This window comes from Leptonychotes weddellii, chromosome 8 (genome assembly GCF_054177405.1).
Source record: "Leptonychotes weddellii isolate Sample4059 chromosome 8, ASM5417740v2, whole genome shotgun sequence".
Classification (NCBI taxonomy): domain Eukaryota; kingdom Metazoa; phylum Chordata; class Mammalia; order Carnivora; family Phocidae; genus Leptonychotes; species Leptonychotes weddellii.
The window spans coordinates 114,560,127-114,574,992 of NC_138376.1; positions in this window are offsets into that span (position 1 = coordinate 114,560,127).

Here is a 14,866-nt window from a genome sequence, read left to right on the forward strand (position 1 = left end):
TCTTCTGAGTTATCTGCCCTTAAAAGAGTTTCCTGACCTTATCTATCTTATGCCCATCTTTGCTCCTGGAAGCTTATTTTATATACATACAAATATGCACTCTTATATAGAGTGATATTTTAATATTATATAACAAATTCCTTGGCTCGGTACACCTCTCGTCTAAATGAGAGACTGTCTTCTCTATGTCGGGGAATGTCACCTCATATTTCTAAGTTTCCAGAGGCTCAGGAATGCATTTTCCTGACAATAGCTCAGGATACAGGCTGGTGTTTTGCCAGCTTGCTCGCTGTTCATTTCTTTAATAGCATCGTGGTGAGAGTCTTTTCAGAACCCAGGGACTCCAGCCTCAACCCTTTCTATTAACTAAAAAACCCTGAATAACCCTCCATATGGTGCTGCCATGGCATTTGATAAATACCTTGCTGATTATTTATGTGGCTTTACGCTTATTTTGACAGGCTGATCACATTAGTCTGTATTGCAACCAAACTTTTGTCACTGGGTTAAGTGATCTCCTGAATTTCTGCCACGGAAACTTGGGGAAAATGAGAATCAGGAACATACAATCTAAAACAAAAGCAGACAGCAGCCATTCTGAAAAGGAAGAAAAGGGACAGAACTCTATTAGAGCTCCTGGTGAATGTATTTGTACCTTCTATCAGCACGGCTCTTGACTGTAAACTGCTTCAACTACCAGGATCAATAAAGGGCAAGGCCTGGAGGTAGTAATTATGCTAATTGGTAGTGACTAGAAAACAGGCAGGCTGCAGGATAAGCAGACAGCATCTCCAGAGAAACAGACACATTCGTTAGGGAGGGCAAGATGTGGTGCCCTCCATGAGGTTTTTCCTGTAATCAGTTCACTAAGAAATGCCAAAGGCACTGGTGAACATCATTTAGGTTCTTACCTCAGTACATTAAATCTTCTGAACAATAGCGAAGAAATAAAAGACTCAGCACCTGTCTTCAGGAAACTTATAGCTTAACTTACCCTACAACATTGCACAAGCACGTGTGTGCCCACGCACACGCACACACTCACGTGCACACACATAAGCTGAAAGTCATTTTCACTGTAAAAGGCAAGAACTGAGAGCATAAATACCAGGGTGCTATCAAGAGACGAAGGGACCAAAGTCAGATGGGATGAATCACAGAAAGCCTCTTGTAGGCACCATGTGTAGAGAGAGGCTTCGACTAAAGAGAGGATGAAGGCATCTCAAGGCCTTTCTCTTGATAAAGGAACTTAAGAATTCTGACACAGAAGCTGCATTATAGTTGTAAAAAACATCTTATTAGATGTGGATGTAGATGTAAAAGCGCTCAAATGTCGTCTCCATGAATGTAACACAGATGCCATCTTGGAACCAGTTACTAAACCAGTTAATCAAAATGTATGGGTAGGTATCAAAAGAATAGATGAGCTGGTTAAAATTTTCAATTAATGATCCTGCCAGGCTGCTATGAGATTCTGAACTTCTTAATAAATCTTGACCAGTAAAATTGTACACACAATTTTCTTTGATCACTTGAATTATATTGAAGGCTCAAGTATTAATAAAGTCTAAATAAAACTTAGCTAAATGCATGAAAATTTAGAAAGACTATTGGAACCTCCTGGCCCTGTAAATATCAAATTCATTTCTCTTAATTCCATCTTCCAATCATTAGCTCCAGTTATGAAAGAATCCTGTCCCCAGAAATTAGACTACAGAATAGTAGGTAAAATTTTTCTATTATTTTTATTCCATGAAAGATGTAGGGAACCACAAATACTACCTATACCCCACAAATCACATTTTAGTGTTTAAGGAAAATTCTGACAGTTCTAAGTTAAATGGGTCAGATCCCAAGGACAAGATTCGCCATAGAGCCCCACACTTCCATACATATCTTTTAAAAAGAACACATAAACAGCACAGCGATGTCGAACACGGCGTATTTTGGAACTGTGAATTCTGTGCGTTTGGTGTCCCATGAAGATGGGTGGTATATAGAAAGAGATCTGAACTGAAAGCTGTGTTAATGAACAAGTCATCTCCCCTCCAAGGGCTGACTGCAGCTTCCACTGTGCAAAAGAGGTGGGGTGGGCAGGTCTAGCGTGACCCGGATTATCTCCCAGAGTTTTAGAGTTCTAAACACTTCCCGGCAGATACTGGAAACGGGAAAGAAAAGCATCTGTTCGCAGGGTTGCATAACTGCTACCAGCAGGGGGCAGCACTGCTTAGATAATCACTATTTTTGCCCTTCCTCCTTTAAGAAAACCCACAAGAAAAAAGGAATTTCATCCCTCAGTTCTTAGCAGCTCAATCACATTCTAGTGGGCTAAAGCCAAGGAATGCCCTTGGCCCAAAAGATTTGCATTTTCAAGGCGCCAACACCTCCCCAATAGGTGTGCCTACAACTCACATTTCCTGAGGACACTTCAGTGATACTACTTATGGTTGATTTTCCTTTTTATCTTTGCCTTATCTTGATTTCCTATTTGTTCTTTGTTGGGGGAAGAACCATTTTATAAGGAAACTGAAAATTTAAGACACATAGGAAGCTTTTGTCAATCTTTCTCTCCCCAAAATAAAGTCTCCTATTTGAAGTAGCGTTTCAAATAGGGACTTGGGAGGCACACTTCAAGAAGGCAACATGTCACGCAATGAAGAGCAGAGATGAAAATATATGGTGGAAGGAAATGACTCTTCTTTCGGAAAAGCCATTAATTGACCAGTGCTGCCCCCTGCCGCTGAAAGGAAATGAGGCCGGAACAATGGAGTTCCTTGTTCTCTGAATCGTGTTTTATTTTAATGATGTAAATATTTATTGAAAAATTCAACTTGCTTAGAGCATAATACAAAACCGCATCTTCCGATTAATTCTTAAAGCTCAGATTTGATAGTAAGATTAATTTTAGGCTTATTTTCAAGAAAATTTAAAAATCACTAGAAAACATTTGCTCCATTTCGTAGGAATATATTACTTGGCAGTTAATTTTAATTCAGATTATATGATGGCTTTCATTCTGGTAAATCACGTACCCTTAAAATGTTTAATCTAAAATTAGAGACCATTTTCCATAAAACGAGAATGTTTGGGAGCTTGAACATCTAAACATATTACCTAAAAAGCAACAGGGGCTTGTCATTGGAGAACTATAGTCACTTATGTGAAAGCACCTCTATTCACTTCCTTCTTTTTTTTCACCTTTCCCTTCCTTGGGCACCATTCCTATATGTGATAATTTCAGGCAAGGTTGCATGATGTGAAAAACTGCTTTGAACTAGCTATACCAGGATTTATAACCCAACTCTGCCACTTATAATTGGCTTGACCTTGAATATATTACATAACCATATTGAGCCTATTTTTGTCATCTCTAATACAGGGACAAATTTGATACCTATCTTATGGGGTCGTTAAGAAAATTAGTTGAGAAAACATGTACAACTGAGAAGTAAACACTCAGTAATGGCAGGTAGGGGACTTTCCTCAAGGAAACCCATGATAGAAAGTCTCTAAGATGTCTGTCATTAATTCTTTCCCCCCTTATATGCACATGCTATTCCTCACATCAAGAGTCAGAGCCTAATTCTCCTCCTCTGAATCTGGACTGGTCTTACTGACGGGTTTGACTGGTAGAAAGCAGTGAATGTGACATTCTGGGACTTCCAAAACAAGGTCATAAGGAGTCTTGAGCTTCTAAGATGGCAAGTCTCTTGGATGCTTATTCCTGTGATGCTCTCTCTCAGAACCCAGCCACCAGGCCAAGAAGCCCAAGCTACATAGAGAGGCCAAATGTAGACATTCCAGCTGACAACCCAGCTGAGCTCCCAGTCAACAGCCAGCATCAACTGCAGGCCACACAATGGGCCATCTTGGACATCTAGCGCATGGGGGCCTTTAGACCTCTCCAAATTCAGTCCTTATCTGACTGCAGCCATATGACCGATCCTGGACAAGAACTACCCAACTGAGCCCAGGAAATCCACTGAATTATGAAGGATAATCAAAAATTGTATTTCAAGCCACAAAATTTGGGGATGGTTTGTTATGCATGCAATGATAGATAACTGGAAGAAAGCTACTGGGAATATTCCTATTTTAAAGAGCCGCTAGTCAAAACCCAGAGAAACAGCTGGGCGGGAGGGAATCTTATTATAAACATTTATCTGTAATTTACAATTGTGTTCCTCAAGTCACTGTGTCACAATTTCCAGAAAAGCTCAATTCAATTTTTGAAGGGACATATGGGAATTCAATAAATATTGGTTGGATGAATGAGGGAATGAGTGAATAAATGTTTTCTATCAGTCCTCTAGTAGAAAGTAGCTAATGACCAGTGGTCAATCAAGAAGTTTCATTAGGAATTTATTATTTTGAAGCCATAAGCTACATTCTAAGGAAGTTCAAGTCTTATAAATATCAAATAAAAGAACATTAGAAATAGTGATAATGTGCAAACTTGTTCTGCAGCAATGGGACAGACAGAACATGGATTCGAGATGAAAAAGTGCACTTGGGTCAGTAGAGTAAGGAAAAGTCTTTTGGGATTTGGGACCCATACTGGACCCAGAAGTTTGGGTGGACGACAGAATGGGTATTTTGAGTGGGAAGATGTCTCAGAGCCAGGGCCAAGAGGGGGAAGTACAATGGGTAAGGAATAGAGATTCTGTGTTGGAATTAATACTTTGAATGTGAATAAGTGCTCAATATACAGAATGAACACCAGTCAATAAGAGGCACAAAGCTGAACGTGATCAGTTGCCCCATCAGGACCATAAGAGACTATGAGGTCCCTTTGTTGGAAACTCAGTGTCGACCAGAGAGAAGGAGGTCAGGGAGTGAGCTGGGACGTGGGCTGAGAAGTCTGTCCCTTGAGCTTGGAAGTGTGTGGGATGACCTACATCTTGATCCCTTGACCTAAAATCTGCACCTGAGAGAACTGGAATGGGGAGGGGGGGCACTCACTCATGCCAAGGAGTGTCTCATAGTATGAGAATGGGGAACCACCATTCATGGGTATTGCCATGGGCATTTTCAAAGTATCTTCATTATCACTGTTATCTCATTAAACCCTGTGAAGCTGGTAGAGGTGTGGGTGTGGCCTGTCCAAGGTCACCTGACTAGTTGGTGGCCAGCCCAGACTCAGATCTTCTGCCTACAGGTCAGGTTCACACCAAGCCCTCTGCCCTCTCCAGATTTTACTGTGCCTGGAGCCCACCAGTGTCTCCAAATGACCTTGTTTACAGCACAAAATAATGCTATGAGACTGTTCTTTAAAGCTATCTGAGAAATGGCATATCACTCTTTGTTAGAAATAATGATACTGATTGCTAGACCAAAATAGAGGATGTCTATCACTGAAATAATTCAAAAAGCTATTTTTGTGGGTCACATTCTATGTGATAAAAACTGTCATTTTAGTTGACTTTAAAGGACACATCCTTCTGTAAATCCATAGTGTGCTGTATTCTCAGCTGAACGTGGCACCTTCCACAAAGAGTAAATAAATGACTCTGATTCAGAGTGGAGGGAGCACAGATAAATAAAGTTGACAGTTCACAGAAGAGGTCTTCATTACTAAATTATTTTGGGAGGTTTTGTAAGTCAGGAAAACTAATCTGCAACTAATGCTCCTTCGGTGCCACTTATCCTTTATTCATCTCCCCACACCAACTATGAAAGCACAAGCCCACAGAGTTTTACCTCCCCATCATCAATTACAAATATGTCCTTTTTTTCCTTTGTGTGTGAAATTGCATTTCTTATAAATTGCCCCTTGCCAGTGCCTTGTGAAATACACATCCCAGTTCCCGAGGCATCTGTCTGCCTTAGACAATGAGGGACACCCACCCTGTGGGTGCTCTTAGAGCCAGGCTGGCCCCAAGTGTGGTCCCACATGGGTGGGAGGGCAGGGAACCTGGGAGGCCACGTGCCTGGTCATGAAACTATCCTTCCACCTTCCATGCTATTGATCTGTAAAGGCTGCTTGGCTTGCAAGAAGCTGATGGCCACGGACACAAATCAAACCTGTCTCTCTTCTGCCTGGCCTCTAGAAAAACATCTTTATGAGCCTCTGCTGCAGCCTAGGGGCAGGCAGGCTGGCATGCATGGCGGGGGTAGGCAGGAGCCATTTCTGCATGCCCCCTGGAGACTAGTTCCCAGCGAGAAGAACTTCATGCTTGGGGCCAGCAGCTCAGAACCTAGTCACTGCACATGACTCAAAGATCTGAAAGGATTGTGTCTTTCCTGTCCACCTTTGCCAGATGGCATGGATAGTTGATGTTTATGGAGAGATTTTTATTTTGAAATCTAAGAGACCATCTGAGCAAGTCTACAGTAATGCTTACAACAAAATGGACTTAAACATAACCACTTAAACTAATTTTAAACATTGGTAGCTGCATAGTTAGATGATCGGGAAGAAAGACATAGCCTATGAAGGCCATCTGTATTTTCTCTTTTTATTCTCATGCATGGCTCCACGTAAGTACTCCTGGTAGGAAAACCTATGCAATTTGCTTCCCCTTATAAATTGTGTGTGCCGGATAGAAATAGCTTAATGGAGTACAAATCAGATCGTTCCTGTCCTATTTAACTACTTGTGTTTGGTTTTGTTGTGTTTTAATAATTCCAGAAAGGGCACAGCTAACACTTGACATAACATTTTTATGTAACACTTGTGCTTCCTCAACCAGAATGAGTCTTTTGAATTTACTAGGAACTAAAAACATTATCAACTATTTGATCAGGTTATGCTTAAAAGAACACAAATTCACCAACATTCAGATTACTCAAAGCCCTAGTTTTCTGGGAGATCAATATAGAGGTATTTTTAGGCTCAGTGCATAGAAATGGCTTACTTTTACACCCTTTTCTACTGTATGAGAAAAAAATGTAGTTGGATTTCTTAGTGTTCTCTAAATTGGGGGGGTACTGTTAAAGAGACAGAGGCTAAGCCTTGGTAGATGTTGGCTATTGCGTTTGAAAGGAGGGCGTGGTGTCCCTTCATGAGAGTTGAAGTTAGGGCCAGACCTGGGATTCTGCCTCTGATGTGCAGGGTGAGGAATTCCTGTCACCTCCATTGTCAGGTGACTGCAGGTGCCGCCGTGACTCCAAATCATGCTAGGATTTCCAAATCAACCCCCAGCCTTACCCTAGACACAGAGGGAGCAACTGAATTTGGCATTAGCCCCATGCTCACGGAGCTCCAACCTCAACTAGATGGTCTCACAGTTGCATCACACGCCCAGTATCAGAAGCCATTCCCTTCCTTCTCTTGCCTCCAACTAGGACTGGACTTAGCACATCCTTTTAAATAACACCTTGCACCTTATATGGGAAAGAGACGTGGATCTCATTTTCAGCTAGCTCAGTTTTAATACCTGCACACTAATGCTTCCAGGGACAATAGCCGAGTTCCCTACACTGGGCACAGCAAAGTTGGAGATTGCAAATCCTCTCACTGGCTTGTGTGACTTTCATTTTAACTATACCAAAAAGACATTTTTTCCCCTTGAATATTACCAGGTGTTGGGTTGAAGTCAACATATCCAAGAAAATTGTAGCATTAGAATTTTCCAGCAATGAATACTAATATTTGATAAAAACAATATTTCCCACCCTCCCCCCAAGAATGACCTTTGGTGGTGGCAAGATGATCAATTTAAGGGGTTCTCTTTGTTATGGTTTAACTCCCCCCCGCCCACTCCATCCTAATTGCCTCTGCAATATGTCCTTCGGGTATCTATGGTACTTTAGCACAAAGTAAATAGTAGAAGGCCAAATAGGAATCAGAGTGAAGTTCAGAGGAAAGGAAGCATAAGACAGAATGCTAAAGCCTGATTTTAGTGTAGACTTTGCCAGAGAGATAAATGATGTCTTTGTGGCCCAAATATGTTGAAACTTTAAGTAGTAGGCTAAGAAAATACACTGGGAATTGGAATGACATAATGAACTATTCTGCCTTAAATGTGTTATGAGAAGGTTCTGGAAAAGACGGGATAGCTACACGGCAAAGAAGAGGGAATTGGAGACTTCAAATCCTGACCACCACTATCTTTGATCATCAGAAACAGGGTTAGGGTGCAATGCAAAAAAAGCACTAGGATTGTATCAGCACAAAATGGAACCAAATTGTACACTTGAAGATTCTATAAAATTGCTAAGAGTGGGTTACAAATTTGACATTGATCTGTTTAGCAACTATGGCCAAGAAATTTAGACCCTGTCACTGCTGCACATTTTGTCCTGCATTTTGTTTGACTTCTCGTATGGGTGGTTTTGATTCCAGCAAAATATTGTGAGATCATCAGAAACAAAAAGGCTTTCGAAACAAAAGGTGACTTATTTGAGTGATCATCTTAACCTCTCTTTCTTTAAGGGAGGGGTTAAGGAGAGAGAACAATACAGCTGAGAGATACTACCTGAAGGAACGCAGAACAGGGACAGGCCCTGGCGCATCCATGCCTGGCAGGAGTGGCCCAGGGGACTGGCTGCCGTGTCTGTCCGAGGGCCTCATCCACATATAGATGGGGGTTGTCAAGTTCCAGAGACTTATTCTGCTCTTGATATTATGCCTTGTAATTTAGGTAGACTGCCATAGATGGGCCGTGATGCTCAGGACCCAGTGTCTCAGTACGCTGATTTTTTAGGCATGAACAACTGAGAGAGATTGTTTTCTCAATATTCCTTTTTCAGTGTCTTGAAATGAATCTACCACTAGTTTTTTCTATCTTAAAGAGGTGTAATTCAGAGCAAAATATAAAGAAATATGAATTACTAAGAAAAGAAATATCAGCCAGATAGTATTAGATATCCATTCTCTTCTGGCCTTCAACCATTGTCAATCACTTTTTATTTAACCTTAGCAAAGCTTCTGTGCTTATATAAGATAAATCGATTAGACTTTCTAACCTACATGTAGTCGAGTCTTGTTTGTATCTTCTCAGTGGCTCTAGCACACAACAACTTTTACCAACTTTTTATCCAAGGGTCTCTTAGGTATTCTCTGTTTAGACACTTTTTTACCTCCTTATGAAAAAAAAAAAATGTGGTTATTTACAACTTAGGAAAGAGCATCATGATGTAATGGAAAGGGCATGGATTTTGAAGCAAATCAAACTGGGTTTGAATCCTGGTTGAATATTTAAATGATCATGACCATGTTATTGAAACTTTCTGAGATTCTTTTTTCTTTTTTAAGATTTTTTTTATTTATTTGACAGAGAAAGAGAGCACAAATAGGGGGAATGGGTGCAGAGGGAGAGGGAGAGGCAGACTCCCTACTGAGCAGGGAGCCCAAACTGGGGGTCGATCCCAGGACCCTGAGATCACGACCTGAGTCGAAGGCAGATACTTGACCAACTGAGCCACCCAGGTGCCCACTTTCTAAGATTCTTAATCTGTAAAAATGATATGAGACCATGCTTGGTTGTTGGACAATTAAATGAAGTAAGTAGTATATAAAACTCCCAGCACCTAGAGAGGTTGTCGTCTTCACTACCACATCAACCATCTCCACTCATTTCATTAGTACAACTACTGCCAACTGAGTGACCACGGGAAATCCAGGTAACACTCTGGACCTCAGCTTCCTCTTCAGCAAAACAAAGGTAGCAATATCTACCTCACAGGGCTCTGAGGATAATGAAATAGAATCATGTGTAGAGAGCTAGGAGCATGGTGTGTAATTCAAAACTTGTCCCTCTTTTCCCTTCTTTTTTAGCAATAGCAGGGAACTCTCCAAGCCCTCGTCATTCCCAAGCTAAAAGTTCCCTCTGATCCTGAGATTAGATTAGAGCCTGCGGGGTCCCCATAGATGCACTCTAAGTTGGACCTAATGTCCAGATTTGTGTCCAGAAAAGATGCACACTCTACTACCAGTCTTGCCGGGTCTGAATCAGTCTTGAGGCCACAGAGGAAGCAAGAAATGTGTGCAGCTCCTGGATATTCCCCTGAGTGAGTCTCTCTCTTCCTTCAGGGACCCTTCCTGGCCAATGCCCAATACAATAAATACCCCTACACCTTTCCTCAGGCCTTGCCTGGGCGTCTTCTCTGTTTGCTCAGGGCTAAGAGGGTCTTTCCTCCTACTGCTACTTATCTCCTGGCCTTGCTCACTATTTCCTATTGAAAATGGACTATCTTCCCATGCATACTGGGATCTTATAGTGACCCCCAAGGGCAGCCTGATGCAGGACAAAATGCCCCTGACCACAACAGCTTGACAGTTCTCATGTCCTTATACTGCCAGGGAAACAGTAGATTAAAATGAAGACACAGTCTCAGCACATACGTTTTCTTCACCAGCAATGCGAACCATTCATTATCCTTCTTCTCTTGCTCTTGTGTTCTATGTACCTTCCTTCTGAAAAGCACAGGTTTCTCCTCTCTGTGCTTGTATGGCTTCCTAAGGTGGGAAGTAAATGCTTCCTACCAGCTTTTGGTGCTCACTTAAGGTTCAGTGTGTTTACCGTGTTCACCCATCGATGGATCATTTAGGGAAAACTGAGGAATATCCCATTTTATCTTGTCAGATAGGCTCCAATATGCATGGCAGGGCCTATGACTATTTTTCCATTTTTATTTTTTAGCTGCATCTGTCAGTGGCCCCAGAAACTATTTGGAAATGGACATAGGCATTATGTACAATAAATTTCAGGGACGGCTACACTTGACATCGGGAGAAAAAGGCCAGATTGAGTTATGGGGTGAGTACGTCATGCTCATCGTCTTAGGGGGCCTATGATAATTGATCCTAAATGGATCTTTTTCTCTGCCATAGAATTTTATTTGGTCAGGATGTGCTCTCTATCTTTTATGGTCCAAAAGCTAAAATTGCAATGAACATGATAACTACTTCTAATTCGGAAATCTCACCATCTGTTGTTCCAACCAATGTCATTTAACCCTGCAGAGTCAGAAAACAAAAGCAGTAGATTGCGCATCCTGGAGCCCCGCCATGAGGGTCAAGGTGATGCCCAAGGAGCAAAGGCTTCCAAGTGACCTTGAGTCCAGGAGTAAAATTACACACAACACTATCTCATTGTCTACTTGTAAGTCCAGGGACGTGATTCTACCTGCTTATATAGAAAAAAATTTTTTGACTAGTTGATGTTTGCCCTCAGAATGAGTAGTTGATATGAATCCGTGTCCTCAAACTCAGATGAGAACTAAATGTAACTTGATTTATACTTCCTTTATAGCAACTCTGAGCCCCCCATGCATTTTATTTTTGTCATTGTTAGACTCTCCTCTCCTTCCTGGGGCTGCACCAGATTCAGGAAGGGTTATATGGTGTCCAGAAAGGCAAGGGGCCTTGGCTGTGGGGTCTGTCATGGTCTCACCAACACCCACTGCCCAAGCCCCCAGTGGGTTTTGACAGCCAACAGTTCTCAGCTGCTTCCACGCCCTCTGGAGGCATGGGGATCTTTGTGGAAGCTCTGAGCCCCAGTCCTGCAGTTTCTCCTCCCTGGACACACCACAACTCTTCCTCCCGAGGAGTCCTCTGCCACCCCAGGGCAGAACCAGAGAGCCACCCTTCCCTGGGACCTCAGGACCTGTCCCTGCCTCCAGACCAGGAAAAGCTCTTCCTCATATGAATGCACCACCACACTTCACGGTGACCCATTTCTCAAAGACATTCTGCTCCTCTCTTCAAATTCTATCTTCCTTTTAGGAATCAGGCTTTTAGAAAACAAAAGCCAGGAAATCTCGCTGGCTAGTTCTGGCTTCTGCCACCCTAAGGCAATGAGGCACAGAGGCATAGAGGGAAAGAGGAAAGATACAGAAAGGGAGAAGGAAGAAAACCCTCAATTAAAACCACCAGGCATTTGTTAGTAACGTGGATGGTAGCCGTCAACACAGCACTGCATTCCTTATGAGGGTCTAACCTTTTCTTCAAGAACTATCAGGAACATTGTACGAAGAGAAGGAAACTGGGTCCTTGACTTCCTGCGTTTGTGCAAGGGAGTGTGGGGGAGTGAAGGTGTATTTTCTTTTCTTTTCTTTTTTTTTAAGATTTTATTTATTTATTTGACAGAGAGAGGCACAGCGAGAGAGGGAACACAGCAGGGGGAGTGGGAGAGGGAGAGGCAGGCTTCCCGCCGAGCAGAGAGCCCGATGCGGGGCTCAATCCCAGGACCCTGGGATCATGACCTCAGCGAAGGCAGACGCTTAACTGAGCCACCCAGGCGCCCCGTGAAGGGGTATTTTCAAGGCATCACCGGTTCATCCTCTACAGATTACCCTTAATATCATTTTAATTTGTTGGAAAAGGTAAACCAATTCTGTCTCCTCCTTTTCTTCTTGTAAATCATTTGTGAATGAGTAAAAATCACGAAAACCCAAAAAGGCTCTCTTAACTGCTCTCTGTGAAAAAGACGACCAGAGTTTGCCTGTGGCATCAATTTTGTGATCCAGTGACATTAGATGAGTCCGTCAGAGGCCAAAAGGGGCTGAACTTGTGTCCCTCAATTTAAGAAAACACAGTCTGTAAAACTTGCAAAACATTGATGTGGCAGATGGTTTTAAAGCAAAAGCTGTTTTCCCCTTCACAAGTAGAGGTGCCAAGGATTCCTTTAAGTTTCAAGATGTCCTTGAATTTTTTAAAAATATGATCTAATTTAGAATCATGGGTTCATGTAGTTTTTCAAAAGCCTATCTATTTCGTAAAGATACGTACATCCATCCTCAGTCAAGTGAACGGTAAGCCAGAGAAAACATGAGATTTCACCAATGGGGAAAAAAAAAACTCCCTGCCAGATTCAAATAGTTGTTTCAGATGTTTGGGCAGTTGCACAACACTCGAATGACTCACCCCGTCCACAAACACAGTTAGAGGTGGACCGGGCCATGAGGCAAGACCCGCAAAACAGGTTTTGATGGCGCAGTGGTGCTTGGGCTAAGTGTAGCCCTCCTCGGCTTCCAGGGAGGAAAAGTAAACAAGCACTCCAAATGGTCCCCCAACAGAACCCTCTTTCTCCTTCTGATTAGTTACTACTCTGTGGCCAATTTTTTTTTTTTTTTATTTCCCCAGGTCTCTTGGTTCGTAAATATTTGTTTTTGTACATTTAAGCAGTTACTCTGACAAGATTGATCCTAATCTTGGGCACCAAGGAAATGGAGAAAATGAACCAGATGTAAATAATTGCTTTCCTGGGTAAAATGATATAAATCTAAGCATTTTAGAAAGCTCTCCCCATATTAAAAAGAGGGGGAAAAACATCTCCAGGCAAGAGAAGAACTGGAAAAGTGGTATATTTTGTGCTGGAACAACATGGTGTTGGTTTTTGATGTTCCACACCAGGCTTTGGAGGTAAAGCTCAGCTGTTGACCACAGTCATGTTTTACTGTAAAGGGCCACCACTCACTAAATCCTATGTAATTAGAAACTCTCAGAGAAGGTAATGTCATTAGAATACCCAGGGGAAGGTTTATCAAAGGATACACAGTTTGTGCATTTGAGTTTTGCTTTTCATCATAAGCTTTGACAGCTTCATCAGATCTAAATATCTGATGTCTTGAATGTGTAAAGGTCATAAGACCACAGAAAGAAATGACCAGAATTCTTCCAGGTCTCTACTCTCGGATTTTATTTAGACTCTACTTTTCCTTTATCCTTTAGCTTGCATGCATGGTAGGTATGGGGTGTTAGACTTCTCTCCTTACAGATATGTTTCTTTTGCATGGTCATTCAAGTAATCAGTATTAATGAAGATGGGAATGTTTGATGTCTCAGTTATGCCTATAATTTTAAGTAAGGGTATTTTAAGGAAGTTATTTCTTCTCCTGTCTCTTGTAAGAAAAAAATGAGAAAATTTGAAGCCTATATATCTTTGTGCAGCTGTTTAAGATCAAAGTTTACCTGTTCTAACAGAGCACACAGAGGATGGATCATTTAGTCGCTTTCTTTGGTTAATTTCACCCACAAGAATGCCAAAAGTTGTCTCCCTGAACTTGCCACCTCATACTTGCATTTCAGATGTCCACTCTTGTGTTACTGTGCACACCTTCAAGTAAGCTGGGAGATTTATAATTACCCGAATCTTCCATGAAAGAAAAATGCCAGAAGTTACCTATACCACCCCCTGTAGGATTGTTCTTGGCATGGGGACTGAGGTGTGGTGAATTTGTGCACGGCAGTGTGAGTTGTCATGTGTTAGTTAAGTGGCAGTAATGCTAGGGGGTACTTTTCTTCTTGGAGTTATGTTATTAACTCCTTGAATGAAACATATCTTGGTTTTGAATCATAACCATGGGAAATGCCCACACCCATCTCACCTTAACATATGTAAATTCCATTCTCCCAAGATTCTCAGCTATGAGAGAATGCAACCGTCAGTATTATGAAAGTAGCTTGGCTGAAATGTTTGCTTCCCTGTGCTCTGTCACTTGAGCAGTTCAAGTGACACCTTTGACAAGGCAGAGCAAGAAATTTATCCCTTCAATATGGAGCCTTTTGCAAGGGAGGCTGAGTTTTGGAGCAAACTAATGGTGAGTTGAATGAAGTATTTAAATATCAAGGGCATCGTACTGGGCATTTTCCTTGTAGCTTTTCATAAAATTAAGAGGAATGTATAATCAAAGGATTGTAGTCTTGTTCATTGTTTTAAAGTGAAACATGCCTTCTACATACCAAACGGTATTAGTGATAAATGACTGTGGGCAAATTGTTTGGGTATAAATGTTTCTAATTTTATTGATGAGCCGTACTGAACAGCTTGTGAGCATACAAGACGTTACCTTATTGAAGCAACACGACTCACTGACAGAAAGAAACTGTGAAGTCAAGCTAGGTTTGTAACACAAATGAAGAATTTCTTGGAACTCTGTGTTGGATTGTTACTTTTGATTTTCTTTAAATGTAGCTCTT